Source organism: Cibotium barometz, chromosome 61, assembly GCF_041138505.1.
Source record: "Cibotium barometz isolate CiBa-2024 chromosome 61, ASM4113850v1, whole genome shotgun sequence".
In the NCBI taxonomy this organism is placed as follows: Eukaryota; Viridiplantae; Streptophyta; class Polypodiopsida; order Cyatheales; family Cibotiaceae; genus Cibotium; species Cibotium barometz.
Window position 1 is genome coordinate 29,354,410 of NC_141106.1, and position 11,962 is coordinate 29,366,371.

An 11,962-nucleotide genomic window follows, 5' to 3' on the forward strand; every position below is an offset into this window, starting at 1 on the left:
CCCTGTTTTGCAGATACAGTCTACCACAACAAACCCTGTCGAGCTTACCATACCATAGCTTCTGGGAGGACGGAATCTACATCAGGAAGGGGGGCATGTTAACCTATGGTGGCGGACATTGAGACATATTACTTTTTACGTCATATAATTATTTTACATATTCTGAGTCATGGGCCAGGCTTGTCGGCACCACATGTAAAGGGTAAGGGGATTGCTCAATATTCTTCTTTTTGAATAAAAGATTCATGGGATTTACAAAATTAATTATACCCATATTTTCTCTTTTAGTATAACACTAATCCATTTATCTAAATGAATCATTTCCGAAATTCCCATAAATTAAATGATTCTATGAAATTTATGCATAACCTTCTTTATTTTTCTGACTATTGAATAATGCTCAAACCTCCACTTTTAGCATAAAAAATATCTATGCCTAGAATATGATAGGAATTCCTCTTTTTGCATTATTGAAAATTATGCATAAAAATAAGAATTATCTCTTTTCTAGGAAATTTTGCCAGAGCTTTGCTACAATTACTGGAAATGTTCAATTTTCTAAATTGAATTGAAAACTTGTAAATGAAAATATGATAGAAACTTCTGCATACATAGCATAATTATAATCACAATTATAAGCATAATTATGATTAATTCTCTAGATTAGACTAAAATAGTCATTCCTCATTTTTGAAAATTTTAGCATAACCTCCTTTCAATTTAGGATGAATTTATATGATTTTTCCATACCATAAACAAGATTAAAAGAATTAATCTTCTTTTTCCTAGATAAAAAATTATGAAAATAACTAATCTCTTTCTCTAGTTTGTCAAGCATAGAGTTTGGCTTAAGATAAAGAGATTATGAATAAGAATCATCCTTCTACCAAAGATTTAGCCATAGGAATGACTAATCTTTTCAAGAGAGAGATTTTCTTAAAGAAAAACATTAAGATTAAGCATAAAAATTAACATTAATCTAAATAGACATTATGAATCTTTGGGAAATCTTAATTTGAAGAAAAATGATTGCTTTTAGAAAGCTTCTCAAGCTTTAGAGGGGTTGAGAAGAAGAAAATCATTATTGAGAGAATTGAAAAAAAACCATTAAAATAGAGTTTACCTTTGATTTGAGGATATATGTGCGCTCTTGTCGCATGTGTCGGCGGAGCTAGGGACTTGCCAAGCGCCATGTGCAAGCCACCACAAATGACTGCAAGCACACAACTAGGAAACCAGCAAGCTCAAAACAAGGAGCAATGGTGTGTCACTCACCGCTCAAACCGCCGTCTCGTGAAGGATTCTCGTGCCGCGATGAAGAAGGAGTCGCCACCGCTGCTCTACTGCCTCGCCGCCACCGTGCCACCATGCAATGCTTGATCGCTACACACACACACACACACTCTCTCTCTCTCTCTCTCTCTCTCTCTCTCTCTCTCTCTCTCTCTCTCTCTCTCTCACACACACACACACACATGTTGGAGAAGGAGATGGAGAAGATGAAGCAAGAGCACTCTTTGTATTCAACACTCAGAGAATGAGAGGTTTTAGGTTACATTTGACTTTTATATGTGACCTGGCCGTTCAGCGTAGTTTATTTTGAGAAAGAATGTGAATGGATATAGGAATGATGTGAATGGATGTAGGAATGATGTGAATGGATGTAAATGGATGTAATATGATGTGAATAGATGTGAATGGATGTATGAATGTGAATGGATGTAAATGGATGTGATATGATTTGAATGTGAATGGATGTAAATGGATGTGAATGGATCTAAGAATGATGTGAATGGATGTAAATAGATGTGATATGATTTGAATAGATGTGAATGAATGTAGGAATGATGTGAATGGATGTAGGAATGATGTGAATGGATCTGAATGGATGTGAATGGATGTGAATGGATATGTGAATAGATGTGAATGGATGTGAGTGGATGTGAATGGATGTGAATGGATGTGAGTGGATGTGAATTGATGAGAATGGATGTGAATGGATGTGAATGAATGTAGGAATGATGATAATGGATGTGAATAGATGGAGGATTATGATCAGTCTTGTCTATCACACTGATAGACCCAAATCTGCAAGTAGCTTTCTCAACCAAGCTACCTCACATGCTGCCATAGTAGCACCTCTGTACTCGGCCTCTATACTAGATAGAGCAAGCGTAGGCTGCTTCTTGTTGCTCCAAGTCACATTAGCACTCCCTAAAGAAAACATGAAGCCACTAGTAGATCTTCTATCTGATCTTCTGTCTGAGATACTACCAGCCTAATCAGCATCTGTGTACCCATGTACACATATCTCTATCCCAGTTTCATAAAATAGTCCACAATGCAAAGTAGACCTCACATACCTCAGTATGTATCTCAATGAACCTGCATAAACTAACTCACCAACCCAACAGCATAGCTCAAATCTGGCCTGGTGATCGTCATGTAGATCAAGCTTCCTACTATGCTCCTATACATAGTAGGATTCTCCAAAATCTCTCCTGAATCTGCACTCAACTTGCCATTTTGATCCAATGGCACTGAGATAGGCTTACAACCTCTCATACCATAATTGGACAACATGTCCAAGCCATACTGTCTCTGCAGTAATCCAATACCATGTGGTGACCTAATCACCTCAATGCCCAAGAAATATCTGAGCTCCCCCAGATCCTTCATCCCCCAAACTTTTGTCTAAGCAAGATCTTTACATCAAAGATCTCTGCATCATGGTCCCCCGTAATGAAGATCACGTCATCTACATAGATGACAACAAGCACAACCCCTCTATCACTGTGTCTCACATACATCGAGAAATCTGCATTGGCTACATGAAAGCCAATAGTGACAAGATATTCAAAAATCTTGTCAGACCATGCTCTTGGTACTTGTTTTAAGCCATACAAGGCTTTCTTCAACCTGCAATTATGCTCGGGGTGACTCACATCCTCATAGCTAGGTGGCTGCAACATATACACCTCTTCCTGCAAATCCCCATGCAAGAATGCATTCTTTACATCCATCTAATGTAAAGACCATTGCTTTGACGCAGCCACTACTATCACAACTCTCACTATTGCCATCTTGGCAACTGGGCTGAAAGTTTCCTCATAATCAATGCCATATGTCTGCGCATATCCTTTGTCTACCAATCTAGCCTTGTACCTGCTTATGCTTCCATCACTGTTATGTTTTACTTTGTACACCCAATTTCATCCAATGGCTTTCTTGCCTTCAGGCAACTGTACTAAATCCTAAGTCTCATTTCCATATAGTGCATCCATCTGCAGTTGCCTTCAGGCAACTGCACTAAATCCCAAGTCTCATTTCCATATAGTGCATCCATCTCCTCATCCATAGCTTTCTCCCAACACACATTTCCAACAGCCTCATCAATGCATGTGGGCTCTACAACCTGCACAACTTTTACCATGTACGCATAGTGATGTGCCACATAACCATCATAGGTAAACCTTTGCACCTCAGGTATCTGCATAGCCCTATGATCTTGATGCGATTTCTACCTTTTTTCCCTTCTTTGTGTAGACCCTGAATCCTCAGGCAAATGTGATGGTACCAAAAATTATCTACCCCTCAAAATGCTTTTGTTGTTCACATACTGGAAAATTGCTGTCGAGATAAGGACCCACTTTACTAGTTCTATCTTTCCTCTTCTACTTGGTATACAGTTCAAACTTGATCCTTTCATAGACAATATTTGCCCATCCCATCTGTCTACCACTCTCTGCTACTAACAGTATTCCATAATTTTCTCTACTAATGTACTCAGACTTGACCAGCAAAAATACCCTCTCTATGAACCACTTTATTTGCTGCAATCTCACTAGGTTCTTCATACCTAACAGCTGATAGTAATGCCTTTCTCCTTGAGATTGACCAAAAGCCTTAGACATGACTTTCTGAGTAGCCTTTCCAACTTCATTATCATCTGCAATAGAAAGATCAAACACCTTGGCCACCAATTCTTTAGTGAAGTACTCATCTTCAAAAATATGAGCATCATTCAACTGCAAATGCTTCAAATAAACTGCTGGCATTTGATTCTGCCTCCAACTTTCCCAAGGCAACCTTGCAAAGTATAATAAACCAATCTTTCTAAGCCATGTAACATTTTCTTCAGTGAAGATTAAGTCATACCTAAAGTCCAAGAATGTGTACTCCACAAGCATGTCGTCCTTGGCAAAAGGTAGCACCTTGCATGTAACTATCAACACGTCTTCATCTGAAGCTGCGTCGGTAACTATAGGGCCTTGATATCTTGTCTTCCTGCCAGAACGCAGCAATGGTGGCTCATCATCGTTTCCCTTTGAACTAGTGCCAGCTCCAAACGAAACACCTTGAAGGTTCGACATGCGTACAGAGAGAGAAAAATGCTCAAAAGAAAAGCTCTCAACTCACGTACAAATAGATACCAACCCAATCACTTCACATGCATAAATATGCGTTGTCTCCTCCACATCATTAATATTACCCTCTTGTTGATGGTCGATTATTTCTCCCAAAAATGGTGTAAGGCAAAATCCATTGATTGGCTTAGAAATGATTTGACCTGCCACATCAGCTAAAATAAAAGTATTGGGTCCCACACACTGAACTATCTGGAATGGCCCCACATACCTCAACTTCAGTTTACCAGGTTTAGGCCCAAGTTTACTGTTGTAAACCATGACCCAATCTCCTGCAACAAAAATTTTAAACTTAATATTCCTGTTAATCCAAGCCTATCTTCTCTACTGCTGAATCACCTCTGCAATATATATACTTTGAATCCTATCTTCTTCCAACTTCAGTAAAGTTTCCTTCCTAAAATTGACTGATTGTCTCAGGAGAGTCTCTGCTGAACTGCAACCTTGAGACTTGGTACAAGAAACTCCATCCATAGGCACTACTGCTTCCAACCCATACACCAACTTGAATGGTGTCATGCCAGTAGTCACTTTAAATGCTGTTCTGAAAGCCCAGAGTGCTGAATCCAGCTTCTCATCCCAATCTGTCCTGTTCTGGTTCACCAACTTTTTGATTATCCTAATCAAAATCTTGTTGGTACTCTCTGCCTATCCATTAGCTTGAGGATAGTAAACAGTTGATTTTTTATGTAGTATCATGTGCAACTCTGTCAGTTTACTGATCGCTTTATTAATGAAATGCCCTCCTTGATCAAAAACTAACTCAATTGGACATCCAAATCTGGTCATAATATTCTTATACAAAAATTTAGCCACACTCCTTGCTTTGTTATCCCTCAAAGCCACAGCTTCTACCCACTTTGTATAGTAATCAGTCGCAACCAAAATATACTTATTCTGTGTGAACCTAGTAGGTGGCTTGATGGGACCAACAAAATCTAATCCCCACTTTTGAAATGGTTCCAAAGGCAAGATAGGCTGTAGAGGCATTCTGTCCACATTCAATGGTCTACCCTCCCTTTGGCATAGCAAACACTTCTTAGTAAATTCTTGAGCATCCTTTATCATAGTAGGCCACCAAAGCCCTGCCTGAAAAATTTTCCTTGCAGTTGCTTCCCCTTAAAAATGTCCTCCAAAATTACCTGCATGAGCTTCAGCCAATACTGCTTTTTCTTCAAACTCAGGAACACATCTCCTGATGACTTGATCAATCCCTCTTTTATATAGTACTCCTGCAATGACTGTAATTGGTTTACTTCTTAATGCTAATCTTTTTCTCTGATCCTTATTCATTTGTGTAGGCAACACTCCTTCAGTTAAAAATTGAAGCATATCCTCATACTAGTCCCCTGATTGGTCAGTCACCTGAACTAGAAATAACTCTTCATCAGGCAACTGATCAGGTACCCTTGAAGAATCACCTTCTCCTGTTTCCAATCTACTCAAATAATCAGCCAATACATGAAGTCTTCCTGGAGTATGTATCACCACCTAATCAAACTCCTGCAGAAGCAGTACCCACCTAGCCAACCTCCCTGAAAGGTGGGGTTTATTGTGACCAAGTAAATCAATGCCTAATGATCCACATGAAAAATTACCCTATTTGCCAATAGGTAATGCCTGAACTTTTGAAGTGCATAAATCATCCCCAAGCACTCCCTTTCAGTAACTGTGTAATTCTTCTCTACGCAGGTGTCAGGACCATGCTTGCATAGTAAATTGGCCTGAACCAGCCCCTGCTTGTTTCTTGCATTAAAGTTGCACCCACTGCTACATTAGATGCATCAACAAAAATATGAAATGGCAACTTCCAATCTGGAACAATCAAAACTAGTGCTACAGTCAACATCTTCTTCAGAACCCTGAATGCTTTATCTTGCTCTTCTCCCCATTCAAATACAACACCCTTCTTAGCTTTGTTAATGGTGTACATACATGAGCCAAATACCTCAAAAAACTGTTATGAAACTTCACTTGACCCAGAAATCTACTCAACTGTTTAATTGTTCTCGGTGCTGGTGCCTTACAGATAGCCTCCACCTTTTGTGGATCAATAGACACACCTTCTTTAGAAATGACATGTCCTAAAAGAACTCCTCTTTTTACTACAAATGCACATTTGGCTGGATTTAATGACGGGCTAAACTCCCTACATTTTTGAAAACACAACCTCAAGTGTTCAAGATGCTCCTGCTTTTTTCCAAAAACACTGAAATCATCCAAGAAAACTCGCATGAATGTTGTAAGGAAGCCAGCAAATACTCTCTGTATCACCCTTTGAAATGTAGGGGGAGCATTTTTCAATCCAAATGTCATCACATTACTAGCATAAACTCCCCATTCAGTCACAAAAGCTATTTTATCCTGTCTTGAGGTGCCATTAATATTTGGTTGTAACCACTAAACCCATCCAAAAAACTGTAAATCTCATGTCCAGCTACGCTACTGCATCCAGTAGCGTATCACAAAAAGGCAAAGGAAATGGATCAGTGACTGTAGCTGCATTCAATTTCCTATAATCCACACACACCCTAATCTTTCCATTCTTCTTTGGAACTACAACAATAGGTGATAGCCAAGTAACCTCATCCAAAGGATAAATGAATCCTACAGCTAACAATTTGTCAATCTCTTCTTTAACCTGTTTGGCATAATTAGGATTCATCTTGTACCTTTGTTGCACAACTGGAATTGCATCTGCTTTCAAATTAATTTTGTGTTGACAAAAACTAGCATCAATTCCTTTCATATCTGTGTATTTCCATGCAAAAACATCTTTAAATTCTAACAACAATTCCCTCAGTTGGTGTTTAAACTCCTCATCCAAATCTGCTGACACCTTCACTGTCTGTGGTTCCTCCTGAGTATTTAGATTCAGTTCCTGCAGTTCATCCTGAGTTACCCTAGCAGTTCTTTCCATCTGATGTTTAAAGGCCCTCTCTGCCTGCTTAACTGTCTCAATAGCTTCCTCCTCTTCTTTGTTTATTATGCAAATTCTTTAGCAGCTCATTACCCATTTCATTAGTTGACTGCTTACCCTCCTGAGCAATCACTTGTTTCTGAGTTAAAGACTGTATCCCATCATCTTCAAGCTGCAAAACATACTTGGTTGCTATCTTTTGCACATCAACTTCAAAGATAGGCACAACTAATGAATTAGTTCTAAGAAATTCTTCTTCTACATCCTCTCCAATCTCTGCTACCATATTCAATCCTTCTACATGCAATGCCCTGAAACCAGGTGGAATTACCTTTTTTTGCATCCATCTGCATTCTAACTTTCTTCTTCCCTCTTTTCATTACTATGGAGTCTGATCCCCATAGTTGCTTCACTCTTGCTGCTCTTAACCAAGGTCTTCCCAACATCATTGGATAAGAACAAGTAGATTCTTCCAGCCTAAGGACTACAAAGTTGGCTACAAACTGCAATCCCCCAATTGAGATCTGCAAATTTCTCAAAATCCCCAAAGGTTGAACCCGTCTCTGGTCTACCATCTTCACCTGAAAAGGTGCTGGATCCCACTTCAAAAGATTCAGACGTTGGCAGGTCGACTCCGGAATGATATTGACTCCTGACCCCCATCCAAGAGCACGCCTGGAAAAAACACCTTTCCACTAGATGCCCCAACTACTGGTGCCTTGTAATCAACATCCAGGGGTTGGACTTCACATATTTCCCCACAAAAAGTTTTCTCAGTTTCTATTTCTTGTCCCCGTGTCTTTGCTTCCATTTCTTCAATGAGCTTTTTCAGCAATTGTGAAAATGCAGGTACTAACCTCAACATTCGCTTTACAGTAAATGTTATTGGAGCAGACAACAAAGCTTCATAAAATTCATCACCATTGTCCTACTCTTTCAGTGCAATCTTGCTTCCTTCTGATTGTCTAATTCTCCGATCATCCAAGGATCTAATAACAAAATTCCATTCATGTGGTGGTACACTTCTGCTTTGAAATTTCTGCACTTCTTTGAGTGCTCCTGTTCTAACTGCTTTCTACTCTTTCCAGTTCATACTATCCGAATTTTCCTCATCTTCCAAAATTGACTTCCCTGTCTTTGCTTTTGCCCGTGTGACCACCATAGCCTCAGTGCATCTGGAATATCCTCAATTTGGATACACGCCGCACAATCACAATTATAATGTTTAGCTATTCCCTGAGTAACTTGAGACTCCTGTACTTTCTGATCAGTTTCCTGTTCCTCCTTATGAAACTCTATTGGTTTCTCTTCAATCCATTCTGTCTCAGTCCATTCTTCAAGTATCACCAAGTTAGCTTGACCTGGAGGCCCTTGCTGCTGTGGGGGAGGTTGTTGATTTTGCACAAGAGGTCTATTGTTATTGTTGTTATTATTGTTATTGTACCTGATAATAGGGATTCCCCGATCATTCCTATGTCTGCACCACAACTCACAATCAGGTCCTTGTCTATGTCCCACAGCTCCATAATAATTACATTGCTGCATATTATTTTGACCTCTATTCTAATATCCCCAATTATTTGGGTTCTGAAACCTTCTTTGAGGTGCAGGTCCCTGATACCTTCTATTAGGACCCTGAGGAGCTATCACATTTACAGCTACCTCCCTCAGCTTTTGAGTAATATACTCAGGTCTTCTTCCCTTGAAGTCTGGATTATAATAACAATTCTCATACTGATGTCCAAATCTTTAACATACCTGACAGTATGGTTTCTCTGACATTCCAAACTGGCTCGTGCTAATTGTCTGCAGTTTATCCTGAATAATTTTGTTGTGACTGAGTCTGTAGTCACCACATCCTTTTGCTTTCTTTCCTTCTTTGGAGTACCCTTATCCTCCTTCTACTTCTTCTTTGCTTTAACCTTCTTCTTTTTCTTTTTCTTTTCTGACCAGTCTTCATCTTCATCAGTGTCAGTTTCCACTTCAGTATCCTGATCTAAGTCCTCATCTTCTGACTCTGAATCTTCTGATTCTGAGTTTGAGTCCTCGCTCTTCTTTTTCTCCTTTTTGCCTTTTACAATTGCCTTACCTCCATACCTTCTTTCAACTCTGGCAGCTACTTCAATCAAGTCAGTGAAATCCTATACATTGGCTAATGGAGGTCTCCCTACTACTGCACTTCTATATTGCTTGTTGAAACCCTTACAAAAGTAATCTCCCAACTACTCCATGGAAGGTTGCTATGCTACTTCCAACCTATTATTCAAGTTTCTGAACTTCTGTGCATAATCTTCAACCAACAAATCCTTTTGTTTCAATTTCCTCATCTTCTTCAAAACATCTTCAGGTGTTTTATCTTCCCTGAACCTCAATAAAAATATCTGTTTCAAATCATTATAGTCAGTGTAGTAAAAGCTTCCATGCCATACTGCAAGAACCAATCCATGGCTTTTCCTTGTAGTGTTGCTGCAAAATGTTCCTTCTTCACTACTACATCCGATGTAATACCTCATAGCCACTTGCAGACCACCTTGTCTGAAACTGACCAACATGGCTATCAGCATCTTGGGACTTTTTCCCACTAAACTTTACCGCACCCACTTTGGGATTTGGTGCAGCCATTGGGGGTATCGGAAGTGGTTTGAGTGTTCTTACTGGAAGTGGGTTAAAAGGTATATTAGATGTCCCTGTTGGTGCAAACTGTAACTGTCTTCTTGCCTTCAAGACTGTTGGCCTTGTTGGTTTGCAGGTGGGTTCTCTTGCAGCCTGTGTTGCAGTTTAGTCCCCTCCCCAACAATTTCTACTCCTGTAGCTTCCCCCCTTATAGGTTCTTCTTGGTCATAACTACCAAACTCATCTTCTTGCCTTGCTCCTGCGGCGGCAGCTTCTCTCCTGAATCTAAACCTTGTGCCATATGAATGCTGTGGTACATTGAACCCTCGTCCCGACTCACTCATGCATGGCCTCTTCTTCTTTGTCTTAAGTACTGTACTAGCACTTTCTTCTCATACATGCTATAACAATTAAGTACTGTACTAGCACTTTCTTCTTTGTCTTAAGTACTGTACTAGCACTTTCTTCTCATACATGCTATAACAATTAGGCAAATTGCAAGCACCAAAAGGTAAGAATGATGTAACCACCCTGTCAGCAATGGAAATCTTGATTTCTCCTGGCAGGTTTGGAAAGAATTTCTGCAGAAACTTTGTTGCATACTCCTCAGCCTCTTCCTGTGGGGTTACCTGATTCGAGAATTCCCTCAGGTGGTCTATGTCAACCAACATGTTAGTACCCTGGTGTATTCCTGAATGCCATACGGTTCAAACTGAATTCGATACAACAGCAGGATCGCCAAAGTGTTAGGGGCTTACCACCCTAACAGTTATTCAATCAAGACACATGTAGTTCAGGGGAAAACACAACAGTAGACTGCACATATAAGCATGAAACTGCACAGTATAGAAGCAATAAACATCATAACACAGAGAATTAAAGATATTGTTGTCTTGTATTCATCATCAAAACTACAAGTCCCCAAAAACACACAGTACAACAGTAGGAAGATAACAACTAACTGCTCATGTAGCGTGAAAAAACTACTCCTTCACCAAAAGATCATTCGGGTACATATAACTACCAAGGCACTTGTGTAAACATGCCTTTAAGGTTCAAAGCTTCAACCTTAATTGCTACCAAAGGCAGATAATTACTGACAGCTCAGGCACTAACAATAAGGCAATCAAAGAGATCAAAAGAAAGTATGAAAATAAGATGACAAAGGTGGGCACCCTATTACCACAACATAATGGTTGCTTTTTTAATGTGAATTTGGGATTGATTTCTTTTTACAGACTTTTAATATCATAAACCCTACTCTAGGAGATAAGTGGAGAACAAAACTCTTCTATCTTTCCTTTGAGAGGGAAGATTCATGGGTTCAGTTGGAGAACCTTAACTAGGTTAGTATTAGCAGCATGCCAATTGTAAAGAAAATGATGTGGCTATTGAAAAGAAGATGATGTGGCTGACTTTATCAGAGGGCTCTAAAGCCCTTAAACAAATGTACAACATCCCCAAATCCATAAATCCATTTCAAATGTGAGTATTTATTGTATGCTTAAAGTACCTTAGTGCAATTCCATTTGTTATATTTGTCATTCCTCTAACTACTATTTTTTGTTAAGTTGGCTTTCTTGAGAAGTACTACTTGAGATGATTTAAAAGCAATCTAGTCAATGGCTTCATGATTTAGTAAAGTTCATGCAAGCTTCCAAACCTTTGGTGAAAACACACCAATACAGTTTGCATGAGTACTTTGAGGAGGTGAAGATGGAAGGTCGAAAACATTTATATGCATCTTTGAGGAAGACTAGGGCAAAAGACATGGATGGAAATCTAGAACCGCCACTACTTGATGTATTCTCATACAACATTTGTTTATAGGTATTCTACATTTCATTCATTATATACAGAGCTTTGGTGTTTGTGATGCTTTGCTATTTGGATTTTTGTCTTATGTGTCCTATGGGTAGATTTCTTTTTTTCTATAGTGTGAGAGTGTCATCGTCGAGGAGTTGCCATTTCATTGCAAGGGGTGGATAGAGTGTTCCAATAA